The following is a 27,121-nucleotide window of genomic DNA, read 5'->3' as shown; positions in this document are numbered from 1 at the left end:
TTGCTCGGATGTTCTATATATTAGGGATGATTTAGTTTTTTGTTTTCTTCATATTTTTACTTTAAACAACTCAAATAACAACAAAATATCCGATGAGAAACAAACAAACTATAAGCGGGCTAGGCTAAATAACAGTGAAGCTCACATAAATATAAACAAGGACTACAAGCTTTGAAAGCATGATGTCGGGATAAATAATATAATAATAATGAAAAGATAGGTTTTACAAGTTTGGTAAGTCATCGATGGAACATATGTAAGTTGCTGAGGTTGAAATTTGTGGTCAACTTTCAAGTTGGTTTACCAGGTCTTAAGTGAGTCCTATTCGTAAGGATATGGTGGGTAGAGTTTTCAATAATCACGTATGCAATGTATCTTTTTTCATGTAGTAAAAATCTTAAATTTTCCATTTAAGCATCAATATTATATACTTGCATCATGGCATTGAACATTTCATTCTGCACTTTAACTCCTCTAATATCTCTTCAATGTTTCATAGTATCTCCTTATCTATTAGAACATTCTCTAGTTATCATCATCATGAATCAAAAACTTGTACTTAGTACATAGGTACATTTATACCTTCATGCTTGACACCTTGCACCTCTTATTCATTTCTTGTTATAACACCTACAATGATGTATAGGTTAATTGAATTTTTGGATAATGTGAAATGAGTAATTGTCTTTAAATAGATTAAACATGATCATAGTTGGATGGCGTTGGCATTTAATTAATATAAAATTCAATGACCATTGAAGTGTTCATGGTCATTGAAATGTTCAATGAATATTTGTAGACTTTGGTTCAAATCAGAACAATTATGTAATTAAGAACACCGGAAAAAAATCTGAACTATATAATTCATTTTGCATCAAAAAGAACAATAGCGGGGATAGCTCAGTTAGGAGAGCGTCAGACTGAAGATCTGAAGGTCACGTGTTAGATCCACGTTCACCGCATTTTTATTTCTTCAATAATACAACCTCCTCGTATTTCTTCATTAAAAGCTAAGTTTTGTGTGTTGCTCGGATGTTCTATATATTTGGGATGATTTTTTTTTGTTTTCTTCATATTTTTACTTTAACCAAGTCAAATAACAACAAAATCTCCGATGAGAATCAAACAAACTATAAGCGGGCTTGGCTAAGTAACAGTGCAGCTGACATAAATATAAAAAAGGACTTCAAGCTTTGAAAGCATGATGTCGGGATAAATAATATAATTATAATGATAAGACAGGTTTTACAAGTTAGGTAAGTCATCGATGGAACATATCTTAGCTGCTGAGGTTGAAATTTGTGGTCAACTTTCAAGTTGGTTTACCAGGTCTGAAGTGAGTCCTATTCGTAAGGATATGGTGGGTAGAGTTTTCAATAAGCACGTATGCAATGTATCTTTTTTCATGTAGTAAAAATCTTATATTTTCCATTTAAGCATAAATATTATATACTTGCATCATGGCATTGAACATTTCATTATGCACTTTAACTCCTCTAATACTTCTTCAATGTTTCATAGTATCTCCTTATCTATTAGAACATTCTCTAGTTATCATCATCATGAATCAAAAACTTGTACTTAGTACATAGGTACATGTATACCTTCATGCTTGACACCTTGCACCTCTTATTCATTTCTAGTTATAACATCTACAATGATGTATAGTTTAATTGAATTTTTGGATAATTTGAAATGAGTAATTGTCTTTAAATAGATTAAACATGATCATAGTTGAATGATGTTGGCATTTAATTAATATGAAATTCAATGACCATTGAAGTGTTCATGGTCATTGAGATGTTCAATGAATGTATGTAGACTTTCGTTCAAATCAGAACAATTATGTAATTAAGAACGCAGGAAAAAATCTGAACTATATAATTCATTTTGCGTCAAAAAGAACAATAGCGGGGATAGCTCAGTTGGGAGAGCGTCAGACTGAAGATCTGAAGGTCACGTGTTCGATCCACGTTCACCGCATTTTTATCTCTTCAATAATACAACCTCCTCGTATTTCTTCATTAAAAGCTCAGTTTTGTGTGTTGCTCGGATGTTCTATATATTAGTGATGATTTAGTTTTTTGTTTTCTTCATATTTTTAATTTAAACAACTCAAATAACAACAAAATATCCGATGAGAAACAAACAAACTATAAGCGGGCTAGGCTAAATAACAGTGAAGCTGACAGAAATATAAACAAGGACTACAAGCTTTGAAAGCATGATGTCGGGATAAATAATATAATTATAATGAAAAGATAGGTTTTACAAGTTAGGTAAGTCATCGATGGAACATATGTTAGTTGCTGAGGTTGAAATTTGTGGTCAACTTTCAAGTTGGTTTACCAGGTCTTAAGTGAGTCCTATTCGTAAGGATATGGTGGGTAGAGTTTTCAATAATCACGTATGCAATGTATCTTTTTTCATGTAGTAAAAATCTTAAATTTTCCATTTAAGCATCAATATTATATACTTGCATCATGGCATTGAACATTTCATTCTGCACTTTAACTCCTCTAATATTTCTTCAATGTTTCATAGTATCTCCTTATCTATTAGAACATTCTCTAGTTATCATCATCATGAATTAAAAACTTGTACTTAGTACATAGGTACATTTATACCTTCATGCTTGACACCTTGCACCTCTTATTCATTTCTTGTTATAACATCTACAATGATGTATAGGTTAATTGAATTTTTGGATAATGTGAAATGAGTAATTGTCTTTAAATAGATTAAACATGATCATAGTTGAATGGCGTTGGCATTTAATTAATATAAAATTCAATGACCATTGAAGTGTTCATGGTCATTCAAATGTTCAATGAATATATGTAGACTTTGGTTCAAATCAGAACAATTATGTAATTAAGAACACAGGAAAAAAATCTAAACTATATAATTCATTTTGCATCAAAAAGAACAATAGCAGGGATAGCTCAGTTGGGAGAGCGTCAGACTGAAGATCTGAAGGTCACGTGTTCGATCCACGTTCACCGCATTTTTATTTCTTCAATAATACAACCTCCTCGTATTTCTTCATTAAAAGCTAAGTTTTGTGTGTTGCTCGGATGTTCTATATATTTGGGATGATTTTTTTTGTTTTCTTCATATTTTTACTTTAAGCAAGTCAAATAACAACAAAATCTCCGATGAGAATCAAACAAACTATAAGCGGGCTTGGCTAAGTAACAGTGCAGCTGACATAAATATAAAAAAGGACTTCAGGCTTTGAAAGCATGATGTCGGGATAAATAATATAATTATAATGATAAGACTGGTTTTACAAGTTAGGTAAGTCATCGATGGAACATATGTTAGCTGCTGAGGTTGCAATTTGTGGTCAACTTTCAAGTTGGTTTACCAGGTCTTAAGTGAGTGCTATTCGTAAGGATATGGTGGGTAGAGTTTTCAATAAGCACTTATGCAATGTATCTTTTTTTCATGTAGTAAAAATCTTAAATTTTCCATTTAAGCATAAATATTATATACTTGCATCATGGCATTGAACATTTCATTATGCACTTTAACTCCTCTAATACTTCTTCAACGTTTCATAGTATCTCCTTATCTATTAGAACATTCTCTAGTTATCATCATCATGAATCAAAAACTTGTACTTAGTACATAGGTACATGTAAACCTTCATGCTTGACACCTTGCACCTCTTATTCATTTCTAGTTATAACATCTACAATGATGTATAGTTTAATTGAATTTTTGGATAATGTGAAATGAGTAATTGTCTTTAATTAGATTAAACATGATCATAGTTGGATGGCGTTGGCATTTAATTAATATGAAATTCAATGACCATTGAAGTGTTCATGGTCATTGAAATGTTCAATGAATGTATGTAGACTTTCGTTTAAATCAGAACAATTATGTAATTAAGAACGCAGGAAACAATATGAACTATATAATTCATTTTGCGTCAAAAAGAACAATAGCGGGGATAGCTCAGTTGGGAGAGCGTCAGACAGAAGATCTGAAGGTCACGTGTTAGATCCACGTTCACCGCATTTTTATCTCTTCAATAATACAACCTCCTCGTATTTCTTCATTAAAAGCTCAGTTTTGTGTGTTGCTCGGATTTTCTATATATTAGGGATGATTTAGTTTTTTGTTTTCTTCATATTTTTACTTTAAACAACTCAAATAACAACAAAATATCCGATGAGAAACAAACAAACTATAAGCGGGCTAGGCTAAATAACAGTGAAGCTGACATAAATATAAACAAGGACTACAAGCTTTGAAAGCATGATGCCGGGATAAATAATATAATTATAATGAAAAGATAGGTTTTACAAGTTAGGTAAGTCATCGATGGAACATATGTTAGTTGCTGAGGTTGAAATTTGTGGTCAACTTTCAAGTTGGTTTACCAGGTCTTAAGTGAGTCCTATTCGTAAGGATATGGTGGGTAGAGTTTTCAATAATCACGTATGCAATGTATCTTTTTTCATGTAGTAAAAATCTTAAATTTTCCATTTAAGCATCAATATTATATACTTGCATCATGGCATTGAACATTTCATTCTGCACTTTAACTCCTCTAATATTTCTTCAATGTTTCATAGTATCTCCTTATCTGTTAGAACATTCTCTAGTTATCATCATCATGAATTAAAAACTTGTACTTAGTACATAGGTACATTTATACCTTCATGCTTGACACCTTGCACCTCTTATTCATTTCTTGTTATAACATCTACAATGATGTATAGGTTAATTGAATTTTTGGATAATGTGAAATGAGTAATTGTCTTTAAATAGATTAAACATGATCATAGTTGAATGGCGTTGGCATTTAATTAATATAAATTCAATGACCATTGAAGTGTTCATGGTCATTGAAATGTTCAATGAATATATGTAGACTTTGGCTCAAATCAGAACAATTATGTAATTAAGAACACAGGAAAAAAATCTGAACTATATAATTCATTTTGCATCAAAAAGAACAATAGCGGGGATAGCTCAGTTGGGAGAGCGTCAGACTGAAGATCTGAAGGTCACGTGTTCGATCCACGTTCACCGCATTTTTATTTCTTCAATAATACAACCTCCTCGTATTTCTTCATTAAAAGCTAAGTTTTGTGTGTTGCTCGGATGTTCTATATATTTGGGATGATTTCTTTTGTTTTCTTCATATTTTTACTTTAAGCAAGTCAAATAACAACAAAATCTCCGATGAGAATCAAACAAACTATAAGCGGGCTTGGCTAAGTAACAGTGCAGCTGACATAAATATAAAAAAGGACTTCAAGCTTTGAAAGCATGATGTCGGGATAAATAATATAATTATAATGATAAGACAGGTTTTACAAGTTAGGTAAGTCATCGATGGAACATATGTTAGCTGCTGAGGTTGAAATTTGTGGTCAACTTTCAAGTTGGTTTACCAGGTCTTAAGTGAGTCCTATTCGTAAGGATATGGTGGGTAGAGTTTTCAATAATCACGTATGCAATGTATCTTTTTTCATGTAGTAAAAATCTTAAATTTTCCATTTAAGCATCAATATTATATACTTGCATCATGGCATTGAACATTTCATTCTACACTTTAACTCCTCTAATATTTCTTCAATGTTTCATAGTATCTGCTTATCTGTTAGAACATTCTCTTGTTATTATCATCATGAATCAAAAACTTGTATTTAGTACATAGGTACGTTTATACCTTCATGATTGAGACCTTGCACCTCTTATTCATTTCATGTTATAACATCTACAATGATGTATAGGTTAATTGAATTTTTGGATAATATGAAATGAGTAATTGTCATTAAATAGATTAAACATGATCATAGTTGGATGGCGTTGGCATTTAATTAATATCAAATTCAATGACCATTGAAGTGTTCATGGTCATTGAAATGTTCAATGAATGTATGTAGACTTTCATTCAAATCAGAACAATTATGTAATTAAGAACGCAGGAAAAAATCTGAACTATATAATTCATTTTGCGTCAAAAAGAACAATAGCGGGGATAGCTCAGTTGGGAGAGCGTCAGACTGAAGATCTGAAGGTCACGTGTTCGATCCACGTTCACCGCATTTTTATCTCTTCAATAATACAACTTCCTCGTATTTCTTCATTAAAAGCTCTGTTTTGTGTGTTGCTCGGATTTTCTATATATTAGGGATTATTTAGTTTTTTGTTTTCTTCATATTTTTACTTTAAACAACTCAAATAACAACAAAATATCCGATGAGAAACAAACAAACTATAAGCGGGCTAGGCTAAATAACAGTGAAGCTGACATAAATATAAACAAGGACTACAAGCTTTGAAAGCATGATGTCGGGATAAATAATATAACTATAATGAAAAGATAGGTTTTACAAGTTAGGTAAGTCATCGATGGAACATATGTTAGTTGCTGAGGTTGAAATTTGTGGTCAACTTTCAAGTTGGTTTACCAGGTCTTAAGTGAGTCCTATTCGTAAGCATATGGTGGGTAGAGTTTTCAATAATCACGTATGCAATGTATCTTTTTTCATGTAGTAAAAATCTTAAATTTTCCATTTAAGCATAAATATTATATACTTGCATCGTGGCATTGTACATTTCATTCTGCACTTTAACTCCTCTAATATGTCTTCAATGTTTCATAGTATCTCCTTATCTATTAGAACATTCTCTAGTTATCATCATCATGAATCAAAAACTTGTACTTAGTACATAGGTACATTTATACCTTCATGCTTGACACCTTGCACCTCTTATTCATTTCTTGTTATAACATCTACAATGATGTATAGGTTAATTGAATTTTTGGATAATATGAAATGAGTAATTGTCATTAAATAGATTAAACATGATCATAGTTGGATGGCGTTGGCATTTAATTAATATCAAATTCAATGACCATTGAAGTGTTCATGGTCATTGAAATGTTCAATGAATGTATGTAGACTTTCATTCAAATCAGAACAATTATGTAATTAAGAACGCAGGAAAAAATCTGAACTATATAATTCATTTTGCGTCAAAAAGAACAATAGCGGGGATAGCTCAGTTGGGAGAGCGTCAGACTGAAGATCTGAAGGTCACGTGTTCGATCCACGTTCACCGCATTTTTATCTCTTCAATAATACAACCTCCTCGTATTTCTTCATTAGAAGCTCGGTTTTGTGTGTTGCTCGGATGTTCTATATATTAGGGATGATTTAGTTTTTTGTTTTCTTCATATTTTTACTTTAAACAACTCAAATAACAACAAAATATCCGATGAGAAACAAACAAACTATAATCGGGCTAGGCTAAATAACAGTGAAGCTGACATAAATATAAACAAGGACTACAAGCATTGAAAGCATGATGTCGGGATAAATAATATAATTATAATGAAAAGATAGGTTTTACAAGTTAGGTAAGTCCTCGATGGAAAGTATGTTAGTTGCTGAGGTTGAAATTTGTGGTCAACTTTCAAGTTGGTTTACCAGGTCTTAAGTGAGTCCTATTCGTAAGGATATGGTGGGTAGAGTTTTCAATAATCACGTATGCAATGTATCTTTTTTCATGTAGTAAAAATCTTAAATTTTCCATTTAAGCATCAATATTATATACTTGCATCATGGCATTGAACATTTCATTCTGCACTTTAACTCCTCTAATATTTCTTCAATGTTTCATAGTATCTCCGTATCTATTAGAACATTCTCTAGTTATCATCATCATGAATCAAAAACTTGTACTTAGTACATAGGTACATTTATACATTCATGATTGACACCTTGCACCTCTTATTCATTTCTTGTTATAACATCTACAATGATGTATAGGTTAATTGAATTTTTGGATAGTGTGAAATGAGTAATTGTCTTTAAATAGATTAAACATGATCATAGTTGGATGGCGTTGGCATTTAATTAATATAAAATTCAATGACCATTGAAGTGTTCATGGTCATTGAAATGTTCAATGAATTTATGTAGACTTTGGTTCAAATAAGAAAATTAAGTAATTAAGAACGCCGGGAAAAAAATCTGAACTATATAATTCATTTTGCATCAAAAAGAACAATAACGGGGATAGCTCAGTTGGGAGAGCGTCAGACTGAAGATCTGAAGGTCACGTGTTCGATCCACGTTCACCGTATTTTTATTTCTACAATAATACAACATCCTCTTATTTCTTCATTAAAAGCTAAGTTTTGTGTGTTGCTCGGATGCTCTATATATTTGGGATGATTTTTTTTGTTTTCTTCATATTTTTACTTTAAGCAAATCAAATAACAACAAAATCTCCGAAGAGAATCAAACAAACTATAAGCGGGCTTGGCTAAGTAACAGTGCAGCTGACATAAATATAAAAAAGGACTTCAAGCTTTGAAAGCATGATGTCGGGATAAATAATATAATTATAATGATAAGACAGGTTTTACGAGTTAGGTAAGTCATCGATGGAACATATGTTAGCTGCTGAGGTTGAAATTTGTGGTCAACTTTCAAGTTGGTTTACCAGGTCTTAAGTGAGTCCTATTCGTAAGGATATGGTGGGTAGAGTTTTCAATAATCACGTATGCAATGTATCTTTTTTGATGTAGTAAAAATCTTAAATTTTCCATTTAAGCATCAATATTATATACTTGCATCATGGCATTGAACATTTCATTCTGCACTTTAACTCCTCTAATACTTCTTCAATGTTTCATAGTATCTCCTTATCTATTAGAACATTCTCTAGTTATCATCATCATGAATCAAAAACTTGTACTTAGTACATAGGTACAAGTATACCTTCATGCTTGACACCTTGCACCTCTTATTCATTTCTAGTTATAACATCTACAATGATGTATAGTTTAATTGAATTTTTGGATAATGTGAAATGAGTAATTGTCTTTAAATAGATTAAACATAATCATAGTTGGATGGCGTTGTCATTTAATTAATATGAAATTCAATGACCATTGAAGTGTTCATGGTCATTGAAATGTTCAATGAATGTATGTAGACATTCATTCAAATCAGAACAATTATGTAATTAAGAACGCAGGAAAAAATCTGAACTATATAATTCATTTTGCGTCAAAAAGAACAATAGCGGGGATAATTCAGTTGGTACAGCGTCAGACTGAAGATCTGAAGGTCACGTGTTCGATCCACGTTCACCGCATTTTTATCTCTTCAATAATACAACCTCCTCGTATTTCTTCATTAGAAGCTCGGTTTTGTGTGTTGCTCGGATGTTCTATATATTAGGGATGATTTAGTTTTTTGTTTTCTTCATATTTTTACTTTAAACAACTCAAATAACAACAAAATATCCGATGAGAAACAAACAAATTATAAGCGGGCTAGGCTAAATAACAGTGAAGTTGACATAAATATAAACAAGGACTACAAGCTTTGAAAGCATGATGTCGGGATAAATAATATAATTATAATGAAAAGATAGGTTTTACAAGTTAGGTAAGTCCTCGATGGAACATATGTTAGTTGCTGAGGTTGAAATTTTTGGTCAACTTTCAAGTTGGTTTACCAGGTCTTAAGTGAGTCCTATTCGTAAGGATATGGTGGGTAGAGTTTTCAATAATCACGTATGCAATGTATCTTTTTTCATGTAGTAAAAATCTTAAATTTTCCATTTAAGCATCAATATTATATACTTGCATCATGGCATTGAACATTTCATTCTGCACTTTAACTCCTCTAATATTTCTTCCATGTTTCATAGTATCTCCTTATCTATTAGAACATTCTCTAGTTATCATCATCATGAATCAAAAACTTGTACTTAGTACATTGGTACATTTATACCTTAATGATTGACACCTTGCACTTCTTATTCACTTCTTGTTATAACATCTACAATGATGTATAGGTTAATTGTATTTTTGGATAATGTGAAATGAGTAATTGTCTTTAAATAGATGAAACATGATCATAGTTGGATGGCGTTGGCATTTAATTAATATAAAATTCAATGACCATTGAAGTGTTCATGGTCATTGAAATGTTCAATGAATTTATGTAGACTTTGGTTCAAATCAGAAAATTATGTAATTAAGAACGTCGGAAAAAAATCTGAACTATATAATTCATTTTGCATCAAAAAGAACAATAGCGGGGATAGCTTAGTTGGGAGAGCGTCAGACTGAAGATCTGAAGGTCACGTGTTCGATCCACGTTCACCGCATTTTTATTTCTTCAATAATACAACCTCCTCGTATTTCTTCATTAAAAGCTAAGTTTTGTGTGTTGCTCGGATGTTCTATATATTTGGGATGACTTTTTTTGTTTTCTTCATATTTTTACTTTAAGCAAGTCAAATAACAACAAAATCTCCGATGAGAATCAAACAAACTATAAGCGGGCTTGGCTAAGTAACAGTGCAGCTGACATAAATATAAAAAAGGACTTCAAGCTTTGAAAGCATGATGTCGGGATAAATAATATAATTATAATGATAAGACAGGTTTTACAAGTTAGGTAAGTCATCGATGGAACATATGTTAGCTGCTGAGGTTGAAATTTGTGGTCAACTTTTAAGTTGGTTTACCAGGTCTTCAGTGAGTCCTATTCGTAAGGCTATGGTGGGTAGAGTTTTCAATAATCACGTATGCAATGTATCTTTTTTCATGTAGTAAAAATCTTAAATTTTCCATTTAAGCATCAATATTATATACTTGCATCATGGCATTGAACATTTCATTCTGCACTTTAACTCCTCTAATACTTCTTCAATGTTTCATAGTATCTCCTTATCTATTAGAACATTCTCTAGTTATCATCATCATGAATCAAAAACTTGTACTTAGTACATAGGTACAAGTATACCTTCATGCTTGACACCTTGCACCTCTTATTCATTTCTAGTTATAACATCAACAATGATGTATAGTTTAATTGAATTTCGGGATAATGTGAAATGAGTAATTGTCTTTAAATAGATTAAACATAATCATAGTTGGATGGCGTTGTCATTTAATTAATAAGAAATTCAATGACCATTGAAGTGTTCATGGTCATTGAAATGTTCAATGAATGTATGTAGACTTTCATTCAAATCAGAACAATTATGTAATTAAGAACGCAGGAAAAAATCTGAACTATATAATTCATTTTGCGTCAAAAAGAACAATAGCAGGGATAATTCAGTTGGTAGAGCGTCAGACTGAAGATCTGAAGGTCACGTGTTCGATCCACGTTCACCGCATTTTTATCCCTTCAATAATACAACCTCCTCGTATTTCTTCATTAAAAGCTCGGTTTTGTGTGTTGCTCGGATGTTCTATATATTAGGGATGATTTAGTTTTTTGTTTTCGTCATATTTTTACTTTAAACAACTCAAATAACAACAAAATATCCGATGAGAAACAAACAAACTATAAGCGGGCTAGGCTAAATAACAGTGAAGCTGACATAAATATAAACAAGGACTACAAGCATTGAAAGCATGATGTCGGGATAAATAATATAATTATAATGAAAAGATAGGTTTTACAAGTTAGGTAAGTCCTCGATGGAAAGTATGTTAGTTGCTGAGGTTGAAATTTGTGGTCAACTTTCAAGTTGGTTTACCAGGTCTTAAGTGAGTCCTATTCGTAAGGATATGGTGGGTAGAGTTTTCAATAATCACGTATGCAATGTATCTTTTTTCATGTAGTAAAAATCTTAAATTTTCCATTTAAGCATCAATATTATATACTTGCATCATGGCATTGAACATTTCATTCTGCACTTTAACTCCTCTAATATTTCTTCAATGTTTCATAGTATCTCCGTATCTATTAGAACATTCTCTAGTTATCATCATCATGAATCAAAAACTTGTACTTAGTACATAGGTACATTTATACATTCATGATTGACACCTTGCACCTCTTATTCATTTCTTGTTATAACATCTACAATGATGTATAGGTTAATTGAATTTTTGGATAGTGTGAAATGAGTAATTGTCTTTAAATAGATTAAACATGATCATAGTTGGATGGCGTTGGCATTTAATTAATATAAAATTCAATGACCATTGAAGTGTTCATGGTCATTGAAATGTTCAATGAATTTATGTAGACTTTGGTTCAAATAAGAAAATTAAGTAATTAAGAACGCCGGGAAAAAAATCTGAACTATATAATTCATTTTGCATCAAAAAGAACAATAACGGGGATAGCTCAGTTGGGAGAGCGTCAGACTGAAGATCTGAAGGTCACGTGTTCGATCCACGTTCACCGTATTTTTATTTCTACAATAATACAACATCCTCTTATTTCTTCATTAAAAGCTAAGTTTTGTGTGTTGCTCGGATGCTCTATATATTTGGGATGATTTTTTTGTTTTCTTCATATTTTTACTTTAAGCAAATCAAATAACAACAAAATCTCCGAAGAGAATCAAACAAACTATAAGCGGGCTTGGCTAAGTAACAGTGCAGCTGACATAAATATAAAAAAGGACTTCAAGCTTTGAAAGCATGATGTCGGGATAAATAATATAATTATAATGATAAGACAGGTTTTACGAGTTAGGTAAGTCATCGATGGAACATATGTTAGCTGCTGAGGTTGAAATTTGTGGTCAACTTTCAAGTTGGTTTACCAGGTCTTAAGTGAGTCCTATTCGTAAGGATATGGAGGGTAGAGTTTTCAATAATCACGTATGCAATGTATCTTTTTTCATGTAGTAAAAATCTTAAATTTTCCATTTAAGCATCAATATTATATACTTGCATCATGGCATTGAACATTTCATTCTGCACTTTAACTCCTCTAATATTTCTTCAATGTTTCATAGTATCTCCTTATCTATTAGAACATTCTCTAGTTATCATCATCATGAATCAAAAACTTGTATTTAGTACATAGGTACATTTATACCTTCATGATTGACACCTTGCACCTCTTATTCATTTCTTGTTATAACATCTACAATGATGTATAGGTTAATTGAATTTTTGGATAATGTGAAATGAGTAATTGTCTTTAAATAGATTAAACATGATCATAGTTGGATGGCATTGGCATTTAATTAATATGAAATTCAATGACCATTGAAGTGTTCATGGTCATTGAAATGTTCAATGAATGTATGTAGACTTTCATTCAAATCAGAACAATTATGTAATTAAGAACGCAGGAAAAAATCTGAACTATATAATTCATTTTGCGTCAAAAAGAACAATAGCGGGGATAGCTCAGTTGGGAGAGCGTCAGACTGAAGATCTGAAGGTCACGTGTTCGATCCACGTTCACCGCATTTTTTTCTCTTCAATAATACAACCTCCTCGTATTTCTTCATTAAAAGCTCAGTTTTGTGTGTTGCTCGGATTTTCTATATATTAGGGATGATTTAGTTTTTTGTTTTCTTCATATTTTTACTTTAAACAACTCAAATAACAACAACATATCCGATGAGAAACAAACAAACTATAAGCGGGCTAGGCTAAATAACAGTGAAGCTGACATAAATATAAACAAGGACTACAAGCTTTGAAAGCATGATGTCGGGATAAATAATATAATTATAATGAAAAGATAGGTTTTACAAGTTAGGTAAGTCATCGATGGAACATATGTTAGTTGCTGAGGTTGAAATTTGTGGTCAACTTTCAAGTTGGTTTACCAGGTCTTAAGTGAGTCCTATTCGTAAGCATATGGTGGGTAGAGTTTTCAATAATCACGTATGCAATGTATCTTTTTCCATGTAGTAAAAATCTTAAATTTTCCATTTAAGCATAAATATTATATACTTGCATCATGGCATTGAACATTTCATTCTGCACTTTAACTCCTCTAATACTTCTTCAATGTTTCATAGTATCTCCTTATCTATTAGAACATTCTCTAGTTATCATCATCATGAATCAAAAACTTGTACTTAGTACATAGGTACAAGTATACCTTCATGCTTGACACCTTGCACCTCTTATTAATTTCTAGTTATAACATCTACAATGATGTATAGTTTAATTGAATTTTTGGATAATGTGAAATGAGTAATTGTCTTTAAATAGATTAAACATGATCATAGTTGGATGGCGTTGTCATTTAATTAATATGAAATTCAATGACCATTGAAGTGTTCATGGTCATTGAAATGTTCAATGAATGTATGTAGACTTTCATTCAAATCAGAACAATTATGTAATTAAGAACGCCGGAAAAAATCTGAACTATATAATTCATTTTGCGTCAAAAAGAACAATAGCGGGGATAATTCAGTTGGGAGAGCGTCAGACTGAAGATCTGAAGGTCACGTGTTCGATCCACGTTCACTGCATTTTTATCTCTTCAATAATACAACCTCCTCGTATTTCTTCATTAAAAGCTCGGTTTTGTGTGTTGCTCGGATGTTCTATATATTAGGGATGATTTAGTTTTTTGTTTTCTTCATATTTTTACTTTAAACAACTCAAATAACAACAAAATATCCGATGAGAAACAAACAAACTATAAGCGGGCTAGGCTAAATAACAGTGAAGCTGACATAAATATAAACAAGGACTACAAGCTTTGAAAGCATGATGGCGGGATAAATAATATAATTATAATGAAAAGATAGGTTTTACAAGTTAGGTAAGTCCTCGATGGAACATATGTTAGTTGCTGAGGTTGAAATTTGTGGTCAACTTTCAAGTTGGTTTACCAGGTCTTAAGTGAGTCCTATTCGTAAGGATATGGTGGGTAGAGTTTTCAATAATCACGTATGCAATGTATCTTTTTTCATGTAGTAAAAATCTTAAATTTTCCATTTAAGCATGAATATTATATACTTGCATCATGGCATTGAACATTTCATTCTGCACTTTAACTCCTCTAATATTTCTTCAATGTTTCATAGTATCTCCTTATCTATTAGAACATTCTCTAGTTATCATCATCATGAATCAAAAACTTGTACTTAGTACATAGGTACATTTATACCTTCATGCTTGACACCTTGCACCTCTTATTCATTTCTTGTTATAACATCTACAATGATGTATCGGTTAATTGAATTTTTGGATAATGTGAAATGAGTAATTGTCTTTAAATAGATTAAACATGATCATAGTTGGATGGCGTTGGCATTTAATTAATATAAAATTCAATGACCATTGAAGTGTTCATGGTCATTGAAATGTTCAATGAATATATGTAGACTCTGGTTCAAATCAGAACAATTATGTAATTAAGAACGCAGGAAAAAAATCTGAACTATATAATTCATTTTGCATCAAAAAGAACAATAGCGGGGATAGCTCAGTTGGGAGAGCGTCAGACTAAAGATCTGAAGGTCACGTGTTCGATCCACGTTCACCGCATTTTTATTTCTTCAATAATAAAATCTCCTCGTATTTCTTCATTAAAAGCTCAGTTTTGTGTGTTGCTCGGATGTTCTATATATTAGGGATGATATATTTTTTTTGTTTCCTTCATATTTTTACTTTAAACAGGTCAAAAAACAACAAAATCTCCGATGAGAATCAAACAAACTATAAGCAGGCTTGGCTAAGTAACAGTGAAGCTGACCTAACTATAAAAAAGGACTTCAAGCTTTGAAAGTATGATGTCGGGATAAATAATATAATTATAATGATAAGACAGGTTTTACAAGTTAGGTAAGTCATCGATGGAACATATGTTAGCTGTTGAGGTTGAAATTTGTGGTCAACTTTCAAGTTGGTTTACCAGGTCTTAAGTGAGTCCTATTCGTAAGGATATGGTGGGTAGAGTTTTCAATAATCACGTATGCAATGTATCTTTTTTCATGTAGTAAAAATCTTAAATTTTCCGTTTAAGCATAAATATTATATACTAGCATCATGGCATTGAACATTTCATTCTGCACTTTAACTCCTCTAACACTTCTTCAATGTTTCATAGTATCTCCTTATCTATTAGAACATTCTCTAGTTATCATCATCATGAATCAAAAACTTGTACTTAGTACATAGGTACATGTATACCTTCATGCTTGACACCTTGCACCTCTTATTCATTTCTAGTTATAACATCTACAATGATGTATAGTTTAATTGAATTTTGGGATAATGTGAAATGAGTAATTGTCTTTAAATAGATTAAACATGATCATAGTTGGATGGTGTCGACATTTAATTTATATAAAATTCAATGACCATTGAAGTGTTCATGGTCATTGAAATGTTCAATGAATATATGTAGACTTTGGTTCAAATTAGAACAATTATGTAATTAAGAACGCAGGAAAAAAATCTGAACTATATAATTCATTTTGCATCAAAAAGAACAATAGCGGACAGCTCAGTTGGGAGAGCGTCAGACTGAAGATCTGAAGGTCACGTGTTCGATCCACGTTCACCGCATTTTTATTTCTTCAATAATAAAACCTCCTCGTATTTCTTCATTAAAAGCTCAGTTTTGTGTGTTGCTCGGATGTTCTATATATTAGGGATGATTTATTTTTTTTGTTTTCTTCATATTTTTACTTTAAACAGTTCAAAAAACAACAAAATCTCCGATGAGAATCAAACAAACTATAAGCGGGCTTGGCTAAGTAACAGTGAAGCTGACATAAATATAAACAATGACTACAAGCTTTGAAAGCATGATGTTGGGATAAATAATATAATTATAATGAAAAGACACATTTTACAAGGTAGGTAAGTCATCGATGGAACATATGTTAGCTGCTGAGGTTGAAATTTGTGGTCAACTTTCAAGTTGGTTTACCAGGTCTTAAGTGAGTCCTATTCGTAAGGATATGGTGGATAGAGTTTTCAATAATCACGTATGCAATGTATCTTTTTTCATGTAGTAAAAATCTTAAATTTTCCATTTAAGCATTAGTATTATATACTTGCATCATGGCATTGAACATTTCATTCTGCACTTTAACTCCTCTAATACTTCTTCAATGTTTCATAGTATCTCCTTATCTATTAGAACATTCTCTAGTTATCATCATCATGAATCAAAAAGTTGTACTTAGTACATACATGTTTATTGCTTCATGCTTGACACCTTGCACCTCTTATTCATTTCTTGTTATAACATCTACAATGATGTATAGTTTAGTTGAATTTTTGGATAATGTGAAATGAGTAATTGTCTTTAAATAGATTAAACATGATCATAGTTGGATGGCGCTGGCATTTAATTAATATGAAATTCAATGACCATTGATGTAACATCCGGAATTTTAGGTATTTTATTTATTCGTTGAGTTTCAAGTTTTATGGAAGAAATTGGTGAGTTGATGCGTAGAGTCGACGAGTAGAGACGCGAATCATTATCCGGGTGGATGGCTGGACTCGACGAGTCGCCCCTAGGACTTGGCGAGTCCACACTGTTTAATGAAACCCTAATTCCTCGGGTTTGGGGCCTATTTGAAGGGCCTTATGGCTGTCATTTGCAGCTACCAGACCCCAGAGAGAAACCCTAAGTGATCTAGAGTGTTTGTGAGAGGAAATGAGTCATTTCTTGATCATTTGTTAGTGTGTTTGCAAATAGAAGAGGACCAAGACAAGAGGAGGCTGAAGAGGGTGCTAATCCAGTGATTCCAAGGCTCAGAGACTTCATTTTGAGGTATTCATTCGTCCCTTCTTCAGTTTATGGTGTAATTCTTAGAGTTAGGGCTTTTTAGCCCCTTTAAAGGATGGTTATATGGAGTAATTGGTCCCTTCTCGTGTTGGTGCTGTAGATCTGGACCCAAAGAGGTCCAGAGACCCTTTTCCCTTGAGCTTTATGGGTGTTAATGGAGGTTATGAGCTTAGGATGTCATGTTAGAGGCCATATCTTCAAATAAGGCCTTTGAGCCTTTGCATGAGCACCAAGATGTTAGCTTTACGTGATTATAATGCTTTAGGAAGCTGGATCTATGGTTTAGAGAAACGGATCTGACCTCAAGAGGTCAATTCAGCTTGAGCATGGAATGAACTCGCCGAGTCCAATAGCCGAGTCGACGAGTTGGACGAGGGTTTTTTCCCGATAATCACACAGTTGGTGACTCACTGAGTTGGGGAAGCGACTCGGTGAGTAAGAGGGAATCTAGAGGACAGAGTACACAATGGTACTCGCCGAGTCAGGAGCCGGACTCGGCGAGTTGGGTTAGGACATTTCACAGATTGTGATCAGTGACGATTTTCAAAGTTGAGGTGGACTCAGTGAGTCGAATGAGGACTAGGAGAGTGAAGAACACGTGTGGACTCGCCGAGTCACAGTTGTGCACTCGACGAGTTTGGTCAAGGTTGACCGTTGACTTCGTTGACTTTTAGGATTAGTCAATGTTTGGATCTCAGAGTCATCGGAAGGGTAGGATAGTCTTTTACCCTTCCTAGAGGAAGAATAGAGAGAAAGAGATTAGCCTAGCCCTGAAGGTTGTATTAATTAGAGTATTTATTTCATGTGATTAGGCAAGGGCTAGACCAGAGTTTACCGAGTCAGAGAGTTACTGAGATATCTGAGGTGAGTCTTCTCACTATACTTTACCTTTAGTAGATAACTAGAGTTATGTGATACAGTGTTTGTATGCTGTATATGTGTTATGTGTTGCACTGCATTATTCTATGTGATTTATGCTGTGCATGTTTACAGAGTTAGAACCTGAGGGTTCACAGAGTTTGGGTGCACGGACCCACAGAGTTATAGCCTCGAGTGGCTTATATGTTTTATATGTGGTATTTTGGGGAACTCACAAAGCCTTGTGCTTATAGTGTTTTATGTTTTGTGTTTCAGGTACTAGTGAGGATCGCGGAAAGGCGCCAGCTTGATCAGTACACACACGGGATTTTTATGTTTTGAGATCTTGGGATTGATATATGTTATGAATTGGGTTTTAAACAATGATGTTTTTATGAATAATGAATGAATTATGTTTTTATAAAACGCAAAATATTGTTTTGAAATTTACGGTGTTAAAATTGCAGTGTTCATGGTCATTGAAATGTTCAATGAATATATGTAGACTTTGGTTCAAATCAGAACAATTATGTAATTAAGAACGCACGAAAAAATATGAACTATATAATTAATTTTGCATCAAAAAGAACAATAGCGAGGATAGCTCAGTTGGGAGAGCGGCAGATTGAAGATCTGAAGGTCACGTGTTCGATCCACGTTCACCGCATTTTTATTTCTTCAATAATAAAACCTCCTCGTATTTCTTCATTAAAAGCTCATTTTTGTGTGTTGCTCGGATATTCTATATATTATGGATGATTTATTTTTTTTGTTTTCTTCATATTTTTACTTTAAACAACTCAAATAACAACAAAATCTCCGATGAGAAACAAACAAACTACAAGCGGGCTAGGCGAAGTAACAGTGAAGCTGACATAAATATAAACAAGGACTACAAGCTTTGAAAGCATGATGTCGGGATAAATAATATAATTATAATGAAAAGACACGTTTTACAAGTTAGGTAAGTCATCGATGGAACATATGTTAGCTGCTGAGGTTGAAATTTGTGGTCACCTTTCAAGTTGGTTTAGCAGGTCTTAAGTGAGTCCTATTCGTAAGGATATGGTGGGTAGAGTTTTCAATAATCACGTATGCAATGTATCTTTTTTCATGTAGTAAAAATCTTAAATTTTCCATTTAAGCATCAATATTATATACTTGCATCATGGCATTGAACATTTCATACTGCACTTTAACTCCTCTAATATTTCTTCAAAGTTTCATAGTATATCCTTATCTATTAGAACATTCTCTAGTTATCATCATCATGAATCAAAAACTTGTACTTAGTACATAGGTACATGTATACCTTCATGCTTGACACCTTGCACCTCTTATTCATTTCTTGTTATAACATCTACAATGATGTATAGGTTAATTGAATTTATGGATAATGTGAAATGAGTAATTGTCTTTAAATAGATTAAACATGATCATAGTTGGATGGCATTGGCATTTAATTAATATAAAATTCAATGATCATTGAAGTGTTCATGGTCATTGAAATGTTCAATGAATATATGTAGACTTTGGTTCAAATCAGAACAATTATGTAAATAAGAACGCAGGAAAAAAATCTGAACTACATAATTCATTTTGCATCAAAAAGAACAATAGCGGGGATAGCTCAGTTGGGAGAGCGTCAGATTGAAGATATGAAGGTCACGAGTTCGATCCACATTCACCGCATTTTTATTTCTTCAATAATAAAACCTCCTCGTATTTCTTCATTAAACGCTCAGTTTATGTGTTGCTCGGATGTTCTATATATGAGGGATGATTTATTTTTTTTTTGTTTTCTTCATATTTTTACTTTAAACAAGTCAAATAACAACAAAATCTCCGATGAAAATCAAACAAACTATAAGCGGGCTTGGCTAAGTAACAGTGAAGCTGACATAAATATAAAAAAAGACTTCAAGCTTTGAAAGCATGATGTCGGGATAAATAATATAATTATAATGAAAAGACAGGTTTTACAAGTTAGGTAAGTCATCGATGGAACATATGTTAGCTGCTGAGGTTGAAATTTGTGTTCAACTTTCTAGTTGGTTTACCAGGTCTTAAGTGAGTCCTATTCGTAAGGATACGGTGGGTAGAGTTTTCAATAATCACGTATGCAATGTATCTCTTTTCATGTTGTAAAAATCTTAAATTTTCCATTTAAGCATCAATATTATATACTTGCATCATGGCATTGAACATTTCATTCTGCACTTTAACTCCTCTAATACTTCTTCAATGTGTCATAGTATCTCCTTATCTATTAGAACATTCTCTAGTTATCATCATCATGAATCAAAAACATGTACTTAGTACATAGGTACATGTATACCTTCATGCTTAACACCTTGCACCTCTTATTGATTTCTTGTTATAACATCTACAATGTTGTATAGTTTAATTGAATTTTTGGATAATGTGAAATGAGTAATTGTCTTTAAATAGATTAAACATGATCTTAGGTTGATGGCATTGGCATTTAATTAATATGAAATTCAATGACCATTGAAGTGTTCATGGTCATTGAAATGTTCAATGAATGTATGTTGACTTTGGTTCAAATAAGAACAATTACATAATTAAGAACGCAGGAAATAATCTGAACTATATAATTCATTTTGCGTCAAAAAGAACAATAGCGCTCAGTTGGGAGAGCGTTAGACTGAAGATATGAAGGTCACGTGTTCGATCCACGTTCACCGCATTTTGATTTCTTCAATAATACAGCCTCCTCGTATTTCTTCATTAAAAGCTTAGTTTTGTGTGTTGCTCGGATGTTCTATATATTAGGGATGATTTATTTTTTTGTTTTCTTCATATTTTTACTTTAAACAACTCAAATAACAACAAAATCTCCGATGAGAAACAAACAAACTATAAGTGGGCTTGGCTAAGTAACAAAGAAGCTGACATAAATATAAACAAGGACTACAAGCTTTGAAAGCATGATGTCGGAAAAAATAATATAATTATAATGAAAAGATAGGTTTTACAAGTTAGGTAAGTCATCGATGGAACATATGTTAGCTGCTGAGGTTGAAATTTGTGGTCAACTTTCAAGTTGGTTTACCAGGTCTTAAGTGAGTCCTATTCGTAAGGATATGGTGGATAGAGTTTTTGTGACAACCCGAAATTTCCATTCTGAACAAACCATATCAAGCCAATAGAAGTAGACCAGTTGCAGTGAAAACTCGGATTTCGAGTATAAGTTTGGCAGTTTTAATTATTTACACTTAAGAAGATATTAGGAGAGTGGTTGCACTAGGGTTTTGTGCAACACTGTTATTCCATTTCTCTAGGACATTAGAGTTCATTCCGAGAATAGAAATATTTTCTGCCAAAAATATCAGGACTATAAATAGAATTTTGAACCAAATTGGTTCATTTGTTGAATTCCAATTAGAGAAAAGCCAAATTTCCTCTCACGGATCTTCGGGTTTTTATTCCAGATTGTGAGTATACTTCTCTAGTTGTTTTATACTACTTGTTATAAGCTTAATAACATAGATTGCTTGCCAAATAAGTGAGATCCGGGAGTTTACCGCCCAAGAACGTTCTTGGGGAGTAAACTCCATTTTAAGGTCCTTAAGGGTTCAAATGACCCTCAAAGCTTTAGAACTCGAACTAGAAGCCTTAAACTCATGCTTTATACCAACAAAACCATTAGAAATCATGGCTAGAAGGGATTTTACGGCCAAGAAGCTCCTTAGGCCGTAAACTCCATGTTTTAGGTGCCAAAATGCCTTCAAACTTTCCCTAAGGCTTAGACTTTATTTTTGGCATGTACTCCTAAGTGATTAGAACCTAGAAAACTCATGGAAACACAAGTGTGGAAGAGTTTACGGCCAAGAGTATTTCTTGGGCCGTAAACTCCTTTAAAGGGGTCAAAGGACACCCTAAATCTTTCCTTAAGCCAAGAGACTATTTGGGCAAGTACCTAGATGAGTTTTGGACTAGTTAAAATACTTAGAACACCAATAGTGAGGGAGTTTACGGCCCAAAAGGTTCCATGGCCGTAAACTCCATAAAATGGTACCATTTGGTGCCATAAACCCTCCTAAAGCCAAGTACTAAAGTGTATATTAGTTCCTAGAAATGTTTCAGACTTGAAAGCACCATAAGAACCCTCCCAAGGGAGTTTACGGCCGTAAACTCCAAGGGAATAGGGTCTTTGGGCCGTAAACTCCCCAAAGGAGTCAATATGGTGCCCAAACACTTGTATAAGCCTTGAAACAATTCCCACTAGAGTTGTAATAATTCTAAGCTCCATTTCACTACTAGAAAAAAGGCCTTTTACGATGCTCATTGCGCGTCGTAAAACGCTCAGACGACGCGCAAATGCGTGTCAAGGAAGGCCCTGTCATAAAGAGAGACGACGCGCTTTTGCGACGCGCATTTATGACGCGCAATTACGACGCGCAATGCGTATCAAGGAAGGCCCTGTCATAAAGGAAGACGACACGCATTCGCGTGTCGTAACCTTACGACGCGCGTGTTTATGACACGCAACGCGTATCAAGAAAGCCCATGTCAAGAAAGGCCATGTCATAAATAAAGATGACACACATTTTTGCGTATCATAATTTTAAATGTTAAAAAAAAATTATTTATGGATTTACTAATTTTCAAATTAAATTTGCATTTAATGTCCAATAATAGAAAATAATATATCATATATAAAAAATATAATCCATTACATAAAATTTAATGTCATACAAAAATACAATACATTGTAATACATTGGGATTAAGGGGACCTAATTGTACATTGCTATTAAGAGGTTTTCCCTAACTATATAACCTATTTGTATAACCAAGTCCAAATGAAAGTATCCACGACCTTCTTCCAGCTGTGTTAGATTCCGAATGAATTAACCTATATATTAATAAAAAAAAATAACATTAACATATAGCAATAAATAATAATATTAATAATAATAATAGCCATATTAATAAGTGCATTAAGTCAAAAAGAAAACACAACTACGTATTTGTCTATTTTGTTGACTGGATGAACTATGTGAATGTGAGTAAATGACCCTATTACCCTTCTGTACATATGAATTCAAAAAGAAACACCCCTTTGTATGTACTATGTCAAAAAGCATCACCCCCTAGTGAACTATCTGAATGCAAGTAAATGACCATTCTACCCCTTTGTATTTGTTAGGTCAATAAGAAACACACCTATATATATGTCCCTTTTTTTACTAAATAAATAAACTGTTTGAATGCAAGTAAATGACCATTTTACCCTTCTGTATCTATACCCATCAAAGTAAAAGATGCTGAATGATAAATGATACATTAATGGATGATATGTCACATAACACATACCTAAAAAAAGCAAGAAATGGCTTCATTAACTTTCTTTTCAGTAGAACCCCATGATGATTGAAGATGTGCTTGTGAAAGAAGACAATAGCCAAGAAGGTGAAGAAGTGTGCACCATTCGTAGTTTACACCCTGCATACCACTAGATGTTTGATCCTTATTTCAGGTTTTATAACGCTTCTGGTCCCTATTCCAAGTAAAATGACTATCTTTTTCAGACCAAAATAGACATTTTATTTGGACTATAGACCAAAAAATGCTACAAGCACCTCAGTTGAGGACCAAAATTGCAAAAATAAGCTATTCTCAGGGACCAAAATCGTAATTTACTCTAACCTTAAAGATACTATTAAGTTAGTTATGCACAAAATAAAATACTAACTTTTCTATTGAGTGGAAGAGCTCTAAACCCATTAGCTCTTGAAGCCACATTCTCATTTCCAGTATTGCCCTTTTGTGTGACACCAAAAGATATTCAATTACATGTTAGTAAACAAAAAAATATAAAAATGCAAAATTCGATAAAATAATAGTGATATGTGGATTTATAATAACCTTATCCTTTGTGACCTTTGTGCCCTTTGACTTGTTGCAAGATCAGGTGGTCTAGGAACAATAATATGCAACTTACTATCCATGCCACCTTCCTATATAACCATAAAAATAAAAATATAATTAAAAACTAAAAAAAGAAAACGTCTAAAAAATCATTCACAAGATCAAATGGACCACATATAATCTGTATGTTACCTTTTTTGGTGCCTTGTGGATAAAATTAGCTTGTTGCTTTGTGTTAGTGACCTGAGATGTAAATTATAGGCATCAAGTATTTATCCTTTAATATAATAAGTGTGCAGAAATGTTTCATTACAATGATAAAAGGGTATTTATGACCTTACACAAGAGGCCTCCCTCGAGCTTTTGTCTTTTGGCTGCTTGACCTTCTACATTAATAGAATTGTTACCCGATTTTTGAACTCTAACACACAATGTTATAAAGTTTTTTCAAATTTATGGTTTATAAAACAATAATACATTATCCTATTTGATTCTTTTTCCATTCCTATCTGCTTTTAACAGTAATTAAGAAGCATAATCACAAGAATAATTTCAATTTCAGCAGTATAATTAATACCTGGAATAATCCATTAAATGTTCTTGATTTTGTTTAGCTAATTGACTTGCAGTAGGTTTCATTAAAGTTGAAGATCTAGGAAAACTTGGTTTCAAACTTGATTTTGTCTTAGATTTATAATTATCAGTTCTTTTAGGCTGTTGCTTCTGGAAGTTTGGTAGCCTCCTCTAATTTGTCTTCTTTGAACAAAGAGTTTTCATCCATTCTTCTTCTATCATCTGCACTTATTCTCTCTTCTACTGTCATATCACTACGAGCTTTTCCTTATCAAAACATCCTTATTTATTAGACAAATAAAAATGACAACATTAACCCCATAATGATTTCAAATTCTTGGTGGGGCAAATCAAATGTTAGAAAAACCCTTTTATCTTAGAAGCTTTTATCGAAAAGAAAAAAAGCTCTGAAAAAAAAACTTTTGCGATTTGTAAGTTTGCCATGAAAACCATTTTGAAAATTTCTTTTTAACTATTCTATATTAAGATAAATTATAGAAAGGAAAAAAAAAACTTATATTTTGGATATTTTTACAGAAAAAGCTTGTAAAAATGTATAAAAATAAGGGCTTTTTTTATTTCATGTAGCACAGCTGCTACTCCTCTGCTTACTTCCATCAAGCAAACAACATGTTTGGTAGCCACTTTCATATAATTTCTTGTGGGTGTGTGTGTATGTGTTTCTTTATCCTAATGGTGATAGTTTTCTCCCCAATAAATATTTGCTGCCACTTTCATTGTGGCTATGGCTAAGATTAGTGAGAAAATAACACAACTGAGATAGTTTTATGGATCTTATCTGACCACAATCTTTACAGGAAAGTCTCTTGTTCCTGTGCATAAAACCACCATCAAGTTCAAGACTCCATTACTCCCCTTTCCAAGAACTCAAGTGTTCCATCGTTATTGCAGATCAATCATGAAGACAGATACAACATTACCTATCATAGTCAAGGAAATTCACTCCATGATCTTGGAGATACTCTCGAGGCAGAAAACGATGATGTAACTCAAGAAAACAGATTACTCCCAGCAATGAATAAAATATTTACCAAAGTAATTAATGGGAGTTTTATACAAAGGTATATTACTTTAAAAAAATATTTACCAAACTATTGTGTTTTGAAACTTAATTACCAAAAGGTTGTAAATTGAAGTTTTTATGCGGTGTATTATTTTCTCTTTTCTAATTTTAAATTAACTTCTTTTGTTTTAATTAGCTTCTAACTTCATCCCTATCACCATCATATAATGTCGAATACCATTAACTTTTATCAGGCAGCCATCTTTCTTCGTCTACAAAAAGTAAACAAAAAAACTCAAATCTACAATAAGCGAAAATTAAACCTAAAGTTTCAAATAAATATTTACCCCAAAAACAAATTTAACCTGAAGCTACTAAACCAAATATAACGGGGTTGATCACTGATTGTATCAGAGACGAACTAGAAGGGGAAATGGGTCCGGTGAGATCAAGGGAGTTGAGCACTATTTGATTAGAATATGAACAAACACAGGGCAAAGATCAAATAAACTTTCTTCCAGATAAACTTTCTTTATTTAATATATTTTGACCAATTTTGAAAAGATGTGTAATACTTCCCGGAAGAGGATCAGATAAACTTTCTTCCAGATCATCAACAGGATACCCATTTTGAAAAGATGAATATTCTTTATATAATATATTTTGACCAATCTTGCTTCCAATTTGCTCCAAGTAACCTAATAATTTGCATCGTATGGTATGGATCCATTATAAGTTAACACAAAAAATGAAAAAAAAGACAGAAATACCCCTCTCCATACCTGCAACAGATGGTGCTGCTTCTTTTGCTTCAAAAGCTTCACAGACTTTAGATATATCTATTATTGCATCACTCATATACGGGCGAAGAATATTCGACTCCCCAAGATCAAGAAACATGTTGTGAACCTGAATAATTTTGGTTTAGTTCATTTAATGTTTCAGTTAGAAAGATTTTATAAAAATAAGAAGATTTAACAAAAAAAAATCTACCTTGGATTCATATGCGGATAAGGTATTCTGTATCATTCGAGACACTTCATCAAGAGAATGACATGAATATTTTTCATCTCCCGTCTTTTCCTTAGTTTTATTGACTTTGGAAGACTGTAACAGAGACAAAAAAAAGTATGGATTCCTAGCATATGCATACAGTATACCTGGCCTCATTGCATTGAAGCCGGAGCCACCAGCATCATCAGCATTTAATGTGGACATCTGAGCAGGTCTTGCTTGCT

General features: G+C 32.7%; 7 non-coding genes across 7 annotated transcripts; all 7 read left to right on the top strand.

Annotated features, from left to right (window-relative positions):
• Positions 1-1,910: 1,910 nt before the first annotated feature.
• On the top strand, positions 1,911-1,983 carry TRNAF-GAA (transfer RNA phenylalanine (anticodon GAA)). Its single transcript has one exon. It is a non-coding gene; the product is annotated as a tRNA-Phe (tRNA).
• A 2,995-nt stretch (positions 1,984-4,978) lies between these two features.
• Positions 4,979-5,051, top strand: TRNAF-GAA (transfer RNA phenylalanine (anticodon GAA)). Its single transcript has one exon. It is a non-coding gene; the product is annotated as a tRNA-Phe (tRNA).
• A 947-nt stretch (positions 5,052-5,998) lies between these two features.
• TRNAF-GAA (transfer RNA phenylalanine (anticodon GAA)) lies at positions 5,999-6,071 on the top strand. Its single transcript has one exon. It is a non-coding gene; the product is annotated as a tRNA-Phe (tRNA).
• A 950-nt stretch (positions 6,072-7,021) lies between these two features.
• On the top strand, positions 7,022-7,094 carry TRNAF-GAA (transfer RNA phenylalanine (anticodon GAA)). Its single transcript has one exon. It is a non-coding gene; the product is annotated as a tRNA-Phe (tRNA).
• Positions 7,095-10,088: 2,994 nt separating this feature from the next.
• Positions 10,089-10,161, top strand: TRNAF-GAA (transfer RNA phenylalanine (anticodon GAA)). Its single transcript has one exon. It is a non-coding gene; the product is annotated as a tRNA-Phe (tRNA).
• A 2,990-nt stretch (positions 10,162-13,151) lies between these two features.
• TRNAF-GAA (transfer RNA phenylalanine (anticodon GAA)) lies at positions 13,152-13,224 on the top strand. The gene has a single exon. It is a non-coding gene; the product is annotated as a tRNA-Phe (tRNA).
• Positions 13,225-15,198: 1,974 nt separating this feature from the next.
• On the top strand, positions 15,199-15,271 carry TRNAF-AAA (transfer RNA phenylalanine (anticodon AAA)). The gene has a single exon. It is a non-coding gene; the product is annotated as a tRNA-Phe (tRNA).
• Positions 15,272-27,121: the final 11,850 nt, after the last annotated feature.

This window comes from Lactuca serriola, chromosome 5 (assembly GCF_051521515.1).
Source record: "Lactuca serriola cultivar US96UC23 chromosome 5, Lser_US96UC23_V15, whole genome shotgun sequence".
Lineage (NCBI taxonomy): Eukaryota > Viridiplantae > Streptophyta > Magnoliopsida > Asterales > Asteraceae > Lactuca > Lactuca serriola.
The sequence above is the reverse complement of the archived record's forward strand: the minus strand, read 5'-3'. Positions and strand labels throughout refer to the sequence as shown.